The sequence below is a fragment of the Tenrec ecaudatus genome, chromosome 13 (genome assembly GCF_050624435.1).
Source record: "Tenrec ecaudatus isolate mTenEca1 chromosome 13, mTenEca1.hap1, whole genome shotgun sequence".
NCBI classification, from domain to species: domain Eukaryota; kingdom Metazoa; phylum Chordata; class Mammalia; order Afrosoricida; family Tenrecidae; genus Tenrec; species Tenrec ecaudatus.
The window spans coordinates 50471137-50489728 of NC_134542.1; the positions used below are offsets into that span (position 1 = coordinate 50471137).

The 18592-nt window shown below is 38.2% G+C and overlaps 1 protein-coding gene and 1 pseudogene across 11 annotated transcripts in view; one reads left to right on the plus strand and one right to left on the minus strand.

Annotated features, from left to right (window-relative positions):
* Nucleotides 1-18592, minus strand: part of GULP1 (GULP PTB domain containing engulfment adaptor 1) — a 288455-nt gene that overhangs the window by 142558 nt on the left and 127305 nt on the right. The gene's annotated exons all lie outside the window — the stretch shown is intronic.
* LOC142424561 (peptidyl-prolyl cis-trans isomerase A pseudogene) lies at nucleotides 3916-4512 on the plus strand (annotated as a pseudogene).

Sequence of the window (18592 nt, forward strand, 5' to 3'; positions counted from 1 at the left end):
ACAAGCAAGTTGTGTCAGCTGCATATCATGAATTGTTGGTGACTGTTTCTCAAAGCTGATGCTTCCTTCTTCATCCTGGAAGACAGCTTTTCAGATCATGTGCTCAGCAAACACACTGAATAAATGTCGCAAGACGATGCATCCTTGATGCATCCCTTTCTGGGTTTCATACAGGTGTTATTAAAAATTTTGTTGAAAAATAATATTTGCAATAAATAAATCATTGGTCCTGAAAAATCCTATGGTGATCTCGGATATCATTTCTAAGATCAAGTCCATATTTCTCAACTACGTATCCTTCTTCTGCTTCTAACTTTCATATTCGAATCACCACTAATGATAAATGCATCGATTGTATGTTTATTCAATTTCAGACTGCAAAGGTGGGTAGAAATATTTAATCATCAACATTAGTTGCTGGTAAGTAAACTTGAAGAGTAGGATTATTAACTGGGCTTTCTTGTAGGTATATAGCTATTTCCCTATTGACGGCACTTCTTGACATATTCTCTTTTGATGATGAATACGACGTGGTCCTATTCCATTTATCATTCCAGGCAGTGTGGACAATATGAACATCTGATTCAAACAGATTTATTGTTGTTGACTTCTGATTTTCCTAAATTCACACGTTTCATATTCCAATTATTAATGAATGTTTGCAGCTGTTTCTTCTCCTTTTGAGTTTTGCCACATCTGAAAATGAAGGCGTTGGAAGATTTATTCCATTCAACTCATTCAAATCAATCCTACTTTGAGGAGGCAGCTCGTCCCATCCCCAATTGTATTTGGATTGCCTTTCAGTCTGTGGGGCTTATTTTTCAGAACTATGTCAGATAGCGTTCTACTTTTGTTCATGTTTACTAGCCAGCTTTTTGTGTTGGCTTTGTTTTGCTTTGCTTGTGGTTTTGAAGAATAGTAAGAGACCCTACCTTCTTAGTACATTTTAGCTTGGAAGCCCCACTGAAGACTGTCCAACATGGGTGAGCCAGTTTGCATTTGAAATATAGGCAATATTCCTTACATCATGGCAGCAACAGGCTAGTCACCACCTTGACAGACAGAGAAATGTTTCCAAGAATGGAACTGCAGATTGGACAAATGTATTAAATGTAATGGAGAGTACTTTGATGGTGATAAGGTTGTTTTGTAAAAAAAACTTAAATACATAGCTTTGAAAAATTCCAGCTTTTATTGGATACCCCTTGTATAGAAAGTTGATAAATGCTTCCTGAATTCATTAATAACTTTCCTCTTTAGAAAAATGATATTTCTTTTTTAAAGTATGTAATGTCACTACCTCAGGCTTGGGTGTCATCATCATAAATATGACCACCATGTTTCTTTGAATAAAATGATGGCCACGAGTGTTAATCTTAAAAAGTAAATAAATAAATAAAAAGTGTTGTAAGGTGTTCATTACCACACACACAGAGGTGCAATTCCACTTAATTTTCCATTGTTGTAATTTTTTTACCTCACTCTATGGCAAGATGATACAAAAATCATATTGATTAGGTTGTTGCTACTCTTGAGAATTGAAGTATTCTAAGTAACTTTTCTGATTGCATGTCTGATTTCTCAGGTTTCTATGAATTTTAAAATGGAACATTTTGACAGTCACGTTTTGGATTTTAAAGAAGTTTCAGCAGTGACCCACTCTGCTCTCAGACCTGTGTAATAATGACTTAAGAACGGATTGGTTTCTATATGCTAGCCACAGTGAAAGGTATTTATCAATTATCAGATGATCAATTTTGGATTCTAGAAATCTTTGAAGCACATTTATGGCCCAGTTTTAGCAAGTATACTATTGTTACAAGATTTGAGCTTCACAGAGCAGTTCACCTTAGTTTTACTTTTCTTTTTAAACTTGTTTATCCAATTTTTGTGTCATATCCTCACTTTTAAATTTTATTATAGTTCAGGGTTTTTGTAAGTGGTTATCCTATTGTTTTTTTTAAATATAGGTCCTCATAAATAAATAAATAAATGTATCCCTCTCTTATCAGTGGATACTGCTTGATGCACATAACCAATCTCCAAACACTGCCATTGCTTCAATTCTGACTCTTCGTGACCTTATAGGACAGGCAGGGTAGACCTGCCCCCGGGGGTTTCCAAGACTGTAACTCTTTATTGGAGTACACAGCCTCATTTTCTCCCGGGGAGCGGCTGAGGGCTTTAAGCTGCTGACCTCATTGGTAGCAGCCGAACCATCACCTACTATGGCTCCAGCGCTCCCACTCGATACACAGCAATCTTATTTAATTATGCTTTTCTGAATCACCTGATTCATAGAACATCAGGCGGTCTCTAGTACTTTACTTCCCACTTTTTGGTTACTGGCCTTTTTCTCATGAAAAAAGGGCACATCTGATACAAGATTTTTTAAAAGGAGACAAAAAAAAGATAGCAAACAGCTTAGCCCTTTCTAAGCTTCAGTCATTTTTCGCCTTTCTTATGCCAGTTAGACCTCTCAAACTGGTCCATAAAAATCACACTGCCCACTGACTTGACGTATATCCTTGCAGTATTCTGTGTGCGTTTGCAGTCTTTTCTCGTCTGCCGCACTTTAAAAGGTCGATTCCAGGTCCACTTTATGGCTATTGCTGCTGTCGAGTGTCTTCCAGTCAACTCAGTCAGAGGGATCATGTACACATGCCTTCTTCAACCAAATGGCAATTAGCACATAGTCCTGGGCTTGAGAAATATAATAAGAATGCTTGAGTCTGTGTGCATCTCTTTGCCTAGCTACCCATTGTTGCAGGACATACATATTTCTAACCTTATTTTAATTGTTTAAATTGTCTATCAGCCCTAAAATTGAATAAGTTGATGAGAACACTATATAAAGTGTTAAATGTGTTCTGAGTTACAGGTTGAGTTTAACCATTAGTAAAATCCATGAGATAAATGATAAAGGTCATGAAATTTATCCACAGGGGCTTTATTTTTTTTTCTCTGAATTTATCCTCTGGAATTCTGCGTTATCTGTTAAACATCACTGCCACATATTTTTTGGAAACTGTTGACATAAAATAAGCTCTGTGGGTTATATGAAAATGAAGATGTAGTTTCCAAAGAACATATTTTTTAAAACGATTAAGTATATCCAAAGTTTGAAAAGATAACTTACAGTTTTCCTTATATAAAAAACATCTAGCCTAAAACTTGTAGATAACATTAGATATTTTAACATCTCTAGAACATAACTACTATAGAATATAGAAATATTTTGTATTAGATTCCTCTTTTATACGATGCAATAGGCATATGATTCTAAGCACTGAGCAAAATTTCTGTAGGTCTTTTTTAAACCACATATAACTGGATTTATATTTACTCCTTACATTATTACATTTATGATGTGAGAACATATCATGTAACTAATTTTGCCTATTTTGATGACTAGGATGTCTCCTATATAATTTTATTTTCTTTCCCGCATACACGTGTTTGTTTGCTCCATCCTTTTCTGTTTCCTGTAGGACTTCCATCTATTTGTTGATTGAATTACTAGTCAAAATCTTTTACTCTTCTGGTAAAGTTGTAAACATATCCACACCCTTAAAGAGTCTGTGGTGCCAGGCTTTGGGCTTCGCATGTGACTTGCATGTACTGATGCGATGTTAATTTGATGGAAGCAGCCGCCTGAAATGTACGGGTGCGGTTGAGCAATACAAGCTGGTTTAAGTCTATGAAGTAGATTTCTGTTGGATTTCTGTTACTCTAATGACTGTCTGTCTATCTATCTATCTATCTATCTATCTATCTATCTATCTATCTATCTATCTATCTATCTATCTGTTCCCCAGCTCACTGCTGCATTTTCAAGCCCGAATTTGAATTATTTTCTGATAATTTTCTTCCTTCTAAGACCTTAAATGGCCTCAAGTTTCTCAACTACCCTCTTAAAATAGTGGACGCTTGTTTGTTTTAAAAACAAACACTCGGCCGTTTTGCAGACGCCGCCGCCTGAATCTGTCGTCTTGTCTGGTCCTGCTGTGCACAGCCATGGTCAACCATACTGTGTTTTTCAACATAGCCGCTGACGGCGAGCCTCTCGGCCGCGTCTCTTTCGAGCTGTTTGCAGACAAAGTTCCAAAGACAGCAGAAAACTTCCGCGCTCTGATCACTGGGGGAAAAGGTTTTGGTTACAAGGGTTCTTGCTTCCACAGAATCATTCCAGGGTTTATGTGCCAGGGTGGTGACTTCACACGCCATAATAGCACTGGTGGCAAGTCCACCTATGGAGAGAAATTTGAAGATGAGAACTTCATCCTGAAGCACTCAGGCCCTGGCATCCTGTCTATGGCAAATGCTGGACCCAATACGAATGGTTCCCAGTTTTTTATCTGCACCGCTAAGACTGAATGGTTGGATGGCAAGCACGTGGTCTTCGGTAAGGTGAAAGAAGGCATGAACATTGTGGAAGCCATGGAGCGTTGTGGGTCCAAGAATGGCAAGACCAGCAAGAAGATCACCATTGCTGACTGTGGACAACTCTAATCAAATGTGATAGGAATTTTCTGTTTTATCTGAAGCGCCAGACCGTTCCTTGTGTAGCTTGGGAAACCACCCTTCAATTCCCAATGTGCTTGCAGTATCGTGTCATCTTGTGCTCTCACTCCAGTTCTTCGACTTTCCCACTTTCCTTATTCCCCCTGAGTCCAGCTGGAAAGCAGAGTTAAGTTTATGATTATGAAATAAAAGATAAACAATAAAAAAACACTCAGCTTGATGCATGCACTTGGATGTCAACTACTTTGCTGTGCGGACCCCAGACCATATATTCAGTCAGAGGAAATCTGTTCCCTCTCTATCACATGAGGCTGACTGCACCTTTAAATTTTTTCTAGATATAAAACAAGTTCTTTTAAATGCCTGTACCATGAGGAAGACTCAGTCCACATAAGATTATTTTTCTATTTGCCAAAGACTCTTTGCCTGATTAGTTTATTTAAATACGTGCAAGTAACATAAAAGGATGTATGGATTGAGATGAGTTCTGTAAGCCCCCAATAAAATGATTTTTAAAAAAGAAAAACAGTGCTGATACAACTTGTTCTCAGAAGTCATCTCATATGTAAAGCCAGACTGGGCATGGGGAAGCGGCATCACTGGTTGCAGCATAAATATCTTTTAAGATCCTAAAGTACTATGTGCTTTGGGGAATCAAAGACGGCACAACTTTGCTTTAAGGAAAGAGCAGTCTGTCGGGAAAGATTTGTTATGTATGCACACATAAATAATAAATGATAGAAAGTATAAAAAAGAGAAATCGATAAGGTGAGCAAGAGTACTGTTTGCTGTTGTTAGGCGTCTTCGAATTGGCAGAGAGAGCTACAGAAAATAAGCCCTGAAAATGTGGGCCATTTGCTTTCTGTCTTTCCCTCCCTCCCTCTTCTCATTTGTCTTACTCTTCTTTGCTTACTTCATCCCTTCCTACTTTGCTTCGCACATAGTAACAGAGTGCCTTCTGTTTCCAGATAGTCACCTGAAGACCCTGGATACAGAGCTGAACAAAACAGCTCTTAAGGGGATGCCAGTTGAGTGATGCAGCAGGACGAAAATCAACATGCACCAGAGGCACGCAGGGAAAAGTACTACGAAAATAGAAATCATGGTGACGCGCTGGGAGTTGAGTGAGGCACATTTTCAGGTGGGTGGTGGTTAAGATTGATAAGAAAATGTTAACCGAAACTCGAGTGTAGCTGTGGTCATCGAAGAAATGTGAAATTGGGAACCGATAACAAGGATCTACATATAACCCCCTCCCTGGAGCCCAGACAACAGAAAAGTGGGTGAAGGGAGACGTCGGACAGTGCAAGACATGACAAGACAATAATTTATAAATGATCAAGGGTTCATGAGGGAGGGGTGGGGATGAATGGGGGAGGGGAACAAGGATCTGACAAAAAGGGCTCAAGCAAATGTTTTGAGAATGACGATAGCAACGAATGTACAAATGTGCTTGACACAATAGATGTATGTACGGATTGTGATTTAAAAAAAAATAGAAGAGAAAGCTCCAAAGTTGAAGTTGAAGCTATGATCAGGGATGACCTTTCAGCCAATCAATAGACAACTGATGGCCCAATGGGGTGAACAATAACATTCCCTGGGAAGGTAGACCTTGCTAGAAAAGTAAGTTGACATTTAGCCATAAGCTAAGTTCACAGGGGAAGAAAGAACAAGACAGAGAGAAGATGACAACAGGGAACCCAGGGAAGAAATGGGAAGGGTGCTGGTATATGGAGGGGACTGCAACTAATGTCATGAAACAAACTGTGTATAAATCATTAAATGTGAAATTAATGTGCTCTATCAACATCTATCTAAATCACAATAAAATGTTCAAAGAGAAAAAAAATTAGGCCACATAATTACACCTCTTCAAAACAAAAACAATTTAAAACAAAAGAAATGTGAAATTTTCAAATCGAAGTAAATGATAACTTTGAAAAAGAGCAGGAAGGCCAGCATGGAGTGGCATGCAGACAAGCGGAAAGGTGGTAGGAGAACAAGTTAGCTGGGAGAGAGTCTCCAGCCTTGAAAGCACAGCAAGTCATGTCAATGCTATTCTAAATATAAGAAGATTACAGTTAAATATAAACTCCATTCCAAATACAAGATTACAACAGACTTTAACAACAATTAATGATCTGATTGTTTGATTGCTTTGAAATTTAATGAAAAATAGATAATGGGGTGGGTGCAGCAGAAGAAGGTAAGCAAAGGTGCCCTATTGGGGGGGCCAATGAAATGGAAAACAGGCAGTTTAGTCTTAGTACTGGTTGCTGAAGGTAGTAGAGTCTATGGTGTTGACAGCGTTAGATTGTAGGGTGTAAGAGTTGGTATGCCCATTGTTAATAAAATATGCATATATAGCTAATAGCATACATTTGTAATTTCACTGCTTTATATCAAAACCATTTGTTTCCTTGAAGGGTTTTTTTTTTCTTTTCCATTTAAGGTATATTAACTATTGTTGCTGTGTGCCCTCAAGTTTATTTTGCCTCATGGTGTCTTAGGTTGGGTTCCATTCAGAAGCAAAATTAGTCACACACATGCACACACCCTACACACACAGCGAGAGAGATTTATCCTAAAGAAATGGCTCATACAGTGGGTTGTACACGTGGGCAAGTTCTAAGTCTATGGGTCAAATGTCAGGTGGGAGGTTTCTACTGACTCAAGTAGCTGTGGGGGCTAATGAACACACCAATGGCAGGTCTGAGAAGAGGCTTCTGATGGCAGATGAAAATGAATCCAAGGTCCCCAGGTCAGAAGGCAGGCTGCTAATGAGTCCCAACGTTAACAAACAACATGTCAGAGTGTGAGCGCATGTCCAAAGAATCACAGTTCACATAGCAGCCAGAGGTAGAACCCAGACCAAGAAAAAGGCAAGCATGCTTTTCCACGATGTCCATTTATATTGGAAGCAGGCCTCACCCCGCAAAAAACTTATGTTCAGTTAATTGACTGCTGATAGCTGATTTTGTAATGAAAGTGATTGTAGTATGTTAGATCTCATCATGGGGGATCACTGTGGCAAAGCACAGAGAATCATGGCCCAGTCAAGTTCACATCAATGTTTAACTATCACAGTGACTGGGGAGTAGCTCTTTCTGGGTTTTAAATCCCCCCCCCCACTTACTCCCCATGTCACCCATGGAGCAAGCAGCTCAGCTTGAAAAACGGTCCTGTAGGTCAGCACTTAATCGTTGAGCCGCCAAAGCTCCTGGATTAAACAATATGATTATAAAAATCATGCTAAATAATATAAACAAAAATGCTGCCTGTTGATGTTATTTTAAAATTATTTTACAGGAGGACAAAAACACAGCAACAAGAGTGTATCACAGCAGCCATAAATTATATTTCCTTCAGAGGTGACCTATAAACCGGCACAGGAGTCCCTGGATGAGAGAGGAGTTAAGGATCTGACTACTCACCAAAAGGTTGGCAGTCGGAAGCTACCCAGAGGTTCAGACCTCCTGAGGCAGACTGACGACCCTGGGACATGCTGGGTGATCTGCTTCTGAGAGTCCATGGGCTGGAACACCCTCCAGAGTGGAGTTCTAAAGTTTTCTGCACACATGGGTTCAACGGGAATCAGAACTGACTGCATAGCAACTGTTTTCTGTGTAGGCTAGCACAGTTCCACAGTATCTTGCAAATAATGCTTACTTTTAGATGATAAGATCTACAGTACAAGTAGATGACCTTCAGCTGATAGCAAGAAAGCCTTTTGGCCAATAGAATTTACAATTCAAAGCACTAATGATTGCCAAGCATATGCTAAAGCCAAACTTACACAAACTGTCACTGCGTCCATGTGCACTCATTACAACCTTACAGGACAGGGTAGAATTGCCCTTGTGAGTTTCTCAGACTCACTCCGCACCAGGGCTCCTCAAAAAAAGCCAAAATTGGGCTGGGAGTTGGGTGTGGGACACACACAGATGATACCAATATAAAATCAATTTTAATTAAAACCTGATGTATGCAACTGCCAACTAGATTGTGTGGGTTCTGAATTGTAAAGAGGCCTAAAGAACTTTTGCAGAAAAAAAACCAAATTGAGTTCTAAATGCTCTTCATTCCTGGAAAATGCAATGGAACTTGGAATGTGTACGTACCACATATCTATACATAGGTCAGGGTCATTTCCCCATAAAACAATATGAAATATATAATGTTATACTTTTTTTTACTCATTGAAAATATGAATGTCATAGAAGGGGCATCCAAAAATACTACAAATTACTACCTGAAGTGGTAAAATAAAGCTGATCAAATAAGGTCAAACTGTAATTGATAATGATGTTTCTATGATAATTACATAGTAATAAGATGTAAGTTTATTGCAGACCATCCAAAAAATTTTTTGCCAAGTACCAAGGATTCAGACATAGATATAAGTTAAGGAAAAATGTATGATAAAATACATTAACTGTTGTGACAGAGGCATAAACACTTCTCTGAAAGACTTTGGGAGAAGAATCTAAATGAGTGAGGCGAGCAATCTTCACTGAACAAGGACTCATTACTTCATTAACTAACCCACAGATGAAATGATGTATCTAATGCACAACTTGAAAGAAATAGGGCCTGTAGTTTTCTTATTCTTATATTACTCTAAGTTAAAATGCTACCATATACATTTTATTCTAGAAGTTTTAGAAAAAGGCGATGTAGTGACATTTTGTTTCTCCTCCATAAAAAGTGATACAATCAGACTAAAAAAAGGAAAATGAGAGAATAAAATCTACAGCAAATCTAGGTGGACTAGTGACAACAACAGTAACTCTTCACTCATTGATTTCACTGCTTTGAAAACTATAGAGTAAAAGACAATAATCTACCATCAACTTTGACTTTCCTATATATACTTTCACTAACTAGACCAATAGTAGATGATGGGCGTATTTATCTTTAAAAGTAGTCTGCTAATAAAAAATTAAAAAAATACAGACCTGGGAATGGATGTGGAGCTTGCACTAAATCCTAGCTCCAATTTAAGAACAATTGGTTCCTACATCATACCCCTGACTCCATAAGTGCCCACAGGATGGGAGCACAGAAGATACAGGTATCATAGCAAAGTGTGGTGAGGAAATCACATGGTGCTTGGCTATCAGATAGATTAGTGTCTGGGGTCTTACAGGCTTGTTTCCAAACAAGCAGCTATCTATGTGAGATTTCATTTAAGTTCACATGGAGGAAGCACACCAAACTCTGTGACGCGGGAACTGTAAATCAGATAATCCAAAGCCGAAGGAGGCAATAGCATCAGAGCTTAAGTTGTGAGATTCTGATTTGCAGAAAGCTATAGATGACAGCAAAAGTTTGTGAGTTCTATACAGGAAACAATTCTCCGGTGACTTCCCTCTATCCATAACGGAGGGATGGGAATAAACTGGTTACCAAACAGAGAGTACTGGAGATGACTACTGCAGTTCAAAATAATAAACGGTTAATTAAAACCTGGTCACTTTACACATTGGACCTGATCTGTTTTTCAACATCTTCTGTTTGTTTGTTTTCTTTTCATACCAGCATTTGTCTTGGATGTATTTGTCATTGTGGGTAGCCCTCTTAAAGTTTTATTATATGTTCTTGGGTTAGCAAATAGAATAAAGGTTCCTGTGGGTACAGGGGGATGGGGGAGCTGAGTTAAGGGGAGCTGATATCAAGGAGTTCAAGAAGGAAGAAGGTTTTGAATCTGATTGTAGTAGCAATTGCACAATACTGCTTGATGTAATTGAACTATGGGATGATATGAGATCTGTATTAGCACCCAATAAAATGTTTTTAAAAAAAAAGAAAACAATTTTCAAAAGGTCACTGGGGAAAGATACACCGAGCTGCCAGTAACACGAATGACTATCAGTATAGTGATGCAAATAACCTTTTATGGTTTTTGAAGACACATGTTCTGATGTTTTGAGTTGACTATAAAATAATAATAATAAAAGTAGCTGGCTAATAGGCATAAAAGGGAAAATAAAATTGGAGCATTTATTTTCAATTTCTTATAAAGTAATGAAGTCATTGAACATCAATGGCCAGCATCAAATGCGAGAAACAAACAGATGTCATATAACTCCAGATGAAAGAATACACCACCAGATAGACTTATCAAAAGAAAATTAAATCTGACTCTGATCAAGTGTCTTCAACAAAAACATTCCAAGAAAAGGGGAGAATTGAGGAGTGTGCTCTACTACTCTAAGGGGTGGCATCATGCAAACTTAGACTGTGACAAAATCCGTAGTACAAAGGACAAGATTTCTTCAACATCTATTTGTTCAAGGAGGAAAAAAAATACATTAAACAATTCCAAATGTTGTACTTATTAAGGAATATTGGCTCTATTCCAAACAACTAAATTAAAAACAATATGATATTTACAAGACAATTAGAAATTTGAATAATGTTTAATAATCATCAGTGGTATCACAGAATTATTAATTAAGTGAATGCTGAAATAGTAATTACATTTAAAACTTCTGTGTTGAAGTTTTTAAGTTCTACACAATTCTGTTTATGGATGACACTAGATGATGTAATTTGCATCAAAATAGTTTTGTGAGGGTTAAGGGGTGAACATGAATCACTAATTGCTAGAGGGGGATAGTGGGGTTTATTGTTTCAGTTGTGCATCTTTCAAGATATTAAAGCTTTTTCATAATGAAAATTGAAAATCAATTTTAAACTACTGTAATGAACTCTATTCAATTCATATTAGTAATTCTCAAAAATTGTTTTGTAGATTTTAAAGTTTATACATATAATGTGAAATTTTAAAAAGAACAAGAATTGCAACTTTTGAACAACCACATTCCTTTGGGTACATATTAAGTCTTTCCCTGTCATTAATATAAATGACAGTCTCAAGTATTTTATTTTATATCTGGCAGAATAATTTAATTAAAAGATTGTATCAAAAGCACATAGAATTATCTCTTCAGTAGCTGCACATTTAAGGAGACTTAATTTTTTTTCTAAATACTTATATTTCCCACTCTTTGCCATCAAATCAATTCTAAATCCCATGACAAAATAAAATTGCTCTTCAAAGTTTCCAAGACGAAATCTGTGTGGGAGCCAACAGCCTAATCTTTCTCCTGGCTGACAGATTTGAACTGCCAGCATTGCTGTTAACATCTCAACACTTAAGCCAGTGTGTCAACAGGGATGCTATGATAATAATAATTAAAATAAAACAGCTCACTGTCATCAAGTCCATGCCAAGTGATAGTGATCCTATAGGACAGGGAAGAACCAGCTGCCTCTTTGAATCTCTGAGACTGTAACTGTTTGCAGGAGTAGAAAGCCTGTCTTTCTCCTCAGGAGCGGCTGATGGTTTTGAACTGCTGACCTTGCAGATCGCAGCCCAATGGGTAACCACTAAACCAACAGGCTCCCTTCCTTTTCAACATGCATAGTAAAGAAAACATAAGCCATCCCGGGTTTACATATTTGTGGTTTACAGAGTATGCCTCCTTAAGGAGACTGCATTATTGGCAGGTCTGCGGGAAACATACACAGCCAGAGCTACAGCCCTGTGTCAAAGTCCAAAAGTAAATCTGACCTCACTTTCAAATGATTAGAGCCACTCTTAGAACAAATTTTTCTTCACAATTACCTTCGCTTGTTGCACTTACAGTTTTTAAACCATTAAGATTTTGAGCTTTTTATTGCATTGCAGTGAGGCTAACAACAATACACACATTCTGACTGCCCTACAAACCCTTAAAGCCACAGATAGAAAAACAGCTTGCTCATAACCCAACTCTTCCCTGTACAACAGCATTCTCAAATGAGGCAGAGCTACATTTAACTACATATACACACCAAAATTTCAACTACCAGGACATATGTATATCTAATAAAAATAGCACATGCGGGGAGTCTAGGTAGGATAAAAATAAATAAATCTCCAGTTTGCAGAAGGCTACGGAGGACACTGAAAGTCCACGCTACATTTCCCATATGCATTAGGCTGCCAGATAATCCCCTCTGACCATAGACCAGGATGTGGACAGCCCTGTTATCAGACAGTGCGTTGCAAAGTGGATTACTGCAGATGGAGTTAGGCTAAAAATTTTATATCTTATCATTTGATCTCTCTTTTAACCCATCTTAAATTTATTCCAGTTTTTAATATTTTCTGTCTTCTTTTCAAGATTGTTATTTTATTTTGCCATGGCTGTTTCTGTTGTTCTTCTTGTTTTGTATGTTTTTGTAGACATGAAATACAAGATAGGTCAATCTATAAAGACAGTAACTGGAGTAAGAGTTCCTGGGACATGGCAAAGAATATTGACGGTACCATGGACTGCCAAAGGGAAAACCAAGTCTGCCTTGGAAGATACACAGTCAGGGTTTTCCTTAGAGGCAAGGATGGTGAGCCATCATCTTACATCATGAGGACATGATGTCAGTAGAGACCAATCTCTGGAGAGGGACATCATGCTTGGTAAAGTAAAGGGACGGTGAAATGGAGGAAGACCCTCAGCGAGATGGATCGACCCAGTGGCTGTAACAGTGTGTTTAAGCATCAGAACAACTGTGAGGATGTCATAGAACAGGACAGGGTTTCCCTTCCATTGTGCAGAGCGTTGCTAGAAATGGAAGCAACTCAATGGCAACTAGCAACAACCTCCAGGAGCATGCTGGGAGGGTGTGGAAAATGTGCAGGGGCTGAGTGCGGAGCACAAGAAGGAAGTGTTTTAAGATTTGCTCTAATAATAATTACACAGCTCTCCTTAATATGACTGAACTATTGCATTATATGATGTGAATTTTATGTCAATAACTGTAACAATATCATATATATAAACATAATAACAATAAATTGTTTTTAAAACATTTCAAGTGCTGTTTTCAAATTATTCTATAATGCTAATTAATCATAAAATATGTATACTGCTCCTACCTTATCTGACCAATCAACAGAACTTGGATTTGAATCTATGACAGAATTGTCTTACACATGGGATGCACAATCCAAACTTTGTAGGTAATAAAAGTACCAAGACCTTATGGATCATACTGCCTAAACATTGAGTTGCAATTTGTACTTTTCAAGTTAGAATATAATGAAAAAGAAACAAAAAAATCCATTAACATTTCACCTCAAATAATTCACACCCTACATTTTCACACTTATATATATATAGGGAACCGTGTGTTTGTATATATCGAGATATATAAAGAAATAATATTTAAACTATGAATGATGTTTATGTTGGAGGGTACCACTACCCTCAAGTCAATTTCAACTCACAGAGAAATTACAAGGCAGAGTTGCACTACTTCTCTGAGTTTCCTGGGCTGGACATCTTTATGGGAGGAGAATGCTTCATCTTTGGAACAGCTGGTGGGTTCAAACTGCTAACCTCAAGATAGTCCAATACATAACCCACTATACCACTAGGGCTTCTTATGTGAAAATGACTGTTAATATGCTAAATTTTTAAAGGACAGTTTAAAATAATTTTTTGTTCTTAGGTGCCATTGACTTAGTTCCAGCTCATAGAAAGTCTAGATGCAACAGAATGAAACAGTGCTTTGCTCTGCACCATCAACGCAATCGTTGCTTTGTCTGCAGTCACTGATGCAGCTACTGTGTCAATCCATATCCTTGAGGGGCATACTCTTTGCCTCTGGCCTTCTATTTCTTTGATGATGTCCTCTTCCACAGTCTCATCCCTCATGATAATATGTACAAAAGACAGGAGACAAAGTCTCATCATCCTTGCTTCCAAAGAGCAAGCTGCTGTACTTTCTTCCAAAACAGTACTTCTCTAACAGTACATGATATATCCAATATTCTCTGCCAATAGTATAATTTAAATGCACCATTAAAATTTTTTTCTTTACTTATTACCAAGCATATTTGACCACTGAAAATACTTTGACATGGATCAATTACGCTTTAATCCTTAAGATTATATCTTTGATAGGCTGGATGAACAATCTGGAGGAGAAAACAGAGGGAGCAACATTTCCGGGGGGACAAGGTAACAACAAGTGATCCAAATTAATGGTTAGGTGGGTGTGGGTGGTCTGGTAGGGCATGATCAAGGGTCATGTAACCAAGATGAATTGCTGAAACCCAGGCGGGGACTGAGCATGATAGTAGGACAGGAGGAAAGTCAAGGGAAATAGACGAAAGAGCTGAGAGGCAAAGGACATTTATAAAGGTCTAGATGAAGACATGTACATATGCAAATATATTTATATATGAGGATGTGCCTATATTTATATCTATGTGCCTATATCTATGTGCCTATATTTATAGGTTTAGTATTAAGGTAGCAGAAGGACATTGGGTCTCCACTCATGTACTCCCTCAATGCAAGTATACTTTCCTCTATTAAATTCGGATTCTTTGATGCTCACCTTCCCGACACAACCATTGAAGACAAAGCAGGTGATAAGCAAATGTGATGAAGAAAGCTGATGGTGCCCGGCTATCAAAAGATATAGCATCTGGGGTCTGAGAAGCAACAAAGCCCACATGGAAGACCACACAAGCCTGTGTGATCATGAGGTGCCGAAGGGATCAGTTATCAGGCATCAAAGAACAAAAAAATAGTATCACTGGGTGCACACCTCCATGATACCATCACTGAAGGCAAATGGGTGCATAAGCAAATGTGGTGGAGAAAGCTGATGATGCCTAGCTATCAAAAGGTATAGTGTCTAGGGTCTTAAAGGCTTGAAGGTAAACAAGCGGCCATCTAGCTCAGAAGCAACAAAGCCCACATGGAAGAAGCACACAAGCCTGTGTGATCACGAGGTGTCGAAGGGATCGGGTATAAGGCATCAGAACAAAAACATCTTACCATAGTGAATAAGAGGGAGAGTGCAGCGTGGAGACCCAAAACCCATTTGTAGGCCACTGGAGATCCCCTTGCAGTGGGGTCTAGGCGAACCAGTCAAGGTGCGATGTAGCAATGATGAAAAATACAACTTTCCTCTAGTTCTTAAATGTTTCCTTCCCTGCCACCCCCCAATCATGATCCAAATTCTACCTTGCAAGTCTGGCTAGACCAGACAATGTACACTAGTACAGATAGGAACTGGAAATAGGGAATCCAGGGTGGATGATACCTTCATGACCAGGGGTGTGAGTGGCAATACTGGGAGGATAGAGGGAGGGTGGGTTGGAAAAGGGGAACTGATTACAAGGATCTACATGTGACCTCCTCCCTGGGAGACGGACAACAGAAAAGTTGGAGAAGGGAGACGATGGACAGGGAAAGATGACAAAATAATAATTGATAAATTATCAAAGGCTTATGAGGGAGGGGGAGGAGGAAGGGAGGGAGGGGAAAAATGAGGACCTGATGCCAGGGGTTTAAGTGGAGAGCAAATGTTTTGAGAATTATGAGAGCAATGAATGTACAGATGTGCTTTACACAATTGATGTATGTATGGATTGTGATAAGAGTTGTATGAGCCCCTAATAAAAAGATTTTAAAAAGAAACTATATATTAAAAAAGATTATATCTTTATCTTTGTTTCTTAACATTTCAAAGTAGGTGTTTTGCTACAAATCTGCCCAGTCATACATTATTGAATAGAGAAGAGTAAAGAAGAATCATGCATTTGAATTATGATGCTTGTGAAGAATATTTAAAGTACCACAGCCTGCAAAAAGAACATACAAATCTGACTCAGAAGTACAGCCAGAATGCTCCTTAGAAGCAAGGACAGCAAGATTTCATCTTATGTTCTTTGGGCATGTTCACAGGAGAGACCAATCACTGGAAAATGACATCATGCTTGGTAAAGGAGAACAACAAAAAAGGCCTTCAACAGGATAGATGCACACAGTGGCTGCAACGAACGACTCAAACATAAGAACGATTGTGAGGATGGTGCAGGATCAGGTGAAGTTTCATTCTTCAGCTCGTATGGTCTCTGAGTCGGGATGGACAAGATGGCACTTCCGGCTGATGCTTCCATGAGTATTCTTTATGTATCCAAGTAAAATGAAATCCTTGAAAAAATTCAGCATTTTCATTCACTGTGATGTTGCTTATTGATCGCGTTGTGAGGATTTTTTGTTTCCTTATGTGGAGATGGAATCCATACTAACCCGTGTCCCTCAAGCCTTTACCAAAAAGTGCGCCAAGTTCTCTCCCCTTTCAGCAAGCCAAGTCCTATCATCTGCACATCACAGGTGAATACGCGTTCCCCAAGTCCTGTGGCTACGCTCCTCTTTACATAGTCCAGTCTCCTGTGCTATTTCTCAGCACACAGACCTACTATGCACGGCGAACAGGTACAACCAGACCCACATTCTCCATCAGATGAATCAATGAAGTGGGAACAGCCCAGGAAAAGAAATCACACAAAACTGATTATTTTTCAAAGCAGGTCACATAGGAATAGAGATTAACCATCTGAATATCTCCTGAGGACTTATGAAGAACTCTTCTTCTATATGGTGCTTCTCTAAATGGAGGGCAAAGATGCATTGGATGAGTCCATGTGCTTGAGACTAAAGCAGCAGAGACCTAATTAGCACTGTTCAGGGTCAGTGCTTCCAAGTAGCAGTCACAAAGCCTCTCCAATGCTTACACGTACACTCCCAAAGTGTGAAAGAGATTTTCACTGCAGTTTGTGACTTGCATGTCCTGACAAAGACGTAGGAATAAAACAGTAGGCTTTTAGTCATAGTAATCATAGAGAAAAAGTGTTCATGTGCTGCCCCCCATATTAGATATTTTACTTTTGAAAATTGTATATGAAGTTCAATATTGGTAATATTTTATTAAGTCTCAACTAAATTGAATGTGTCTGTTTTGATTCATTTTAAATGGATGTCCACATACTCCTATTTACAGTAAGTCATGATGATGTACCAAAGTCTCATAGTTTAAAATGGAAAAAAAACAAATGAAAATCAGATGGGCTGTCATCAAGAGGATTCAGACGCAGAGACCTGACAGGACCAAGGAAAGCTGCCACCTTGCGCTTCCAAAAGCAAATGTTTCTATTCTTCAATTTCTTATTTGTCAGAGAGAAAACAAGTACCAATTTGACTAAGAGTATTTAGGGATACATCCACCCCCATACGCACACATTCATCGACTCAGAGACACAATGGAAAAACCATACACACACATATACGTGTCCATACGTCTATTTGTCTCTCTCCCTTTCTTCCTCTCTCTATATACATATATATGCAAATGTTGATATATAAGATTATCAACAGAATATGTTCTTAGCAAATAACCAACCAATGTGTTTAAATTTGTTAAGTTTGAGAAAGCCTTTAATAAGTAATTATTTTTAATTTAATCACTCATTGGCACTTTAAAAGAAATCGATTCTAGCCAAAGTCCTAAAAGTGATTTTCCAAAACCTGGAGAAAGAAATAGAATATTTAAAGGATATAGAAAAGGAATGATTAATATGCCATTTTTAATTAGAAAAAATACATTAAGGTAGGTAAATAATGATGATGTATATGGAAGTCAGATACACTATGGATGAGTTTATTTTTCTTTTCCGTACATTTTTCTTTTGATTGAATTTTTAAAAATAAGAAACCTGATGATGCACACACACCATAAAGAAGATTCTGGTTAACCATGTTTCCATTGAAAACAAATTCGTAGTTCTAGTTGAGGTATTTTTTTTTCGACATAAAAACAGAAAAATCAGAATGACAGTTCTAAAACTGAAGATCTAATTTTACATTCTGCTTTCAGGCCTTTGTGCATTTTTTCGTCAGCCCTGATAGTTCCTCAGTCACTAACGCTCTTCCCCACATTAAGGGTGCACCTGACTACTCAGATCCCCTTCAGAGACCATTTCTCCATTCCCAGCGTTCCTCTACAGTCATCATCACTGTCTGTGAAATTCTTCATTTACCCACACTTCCACTCTACTTGATTCAAAGCTTCAAAAATGCAAGAGTTCTGTTTTATGTATGGTTTTGATCTCAGAACCAGATGTCTATTGGGCGCTCAAAAAACATTTTGTTGATGATTGAGAGAACCATCTATGATATCTTTCATCATTTTAGCTTGAAAATTTCGGTACAAATGT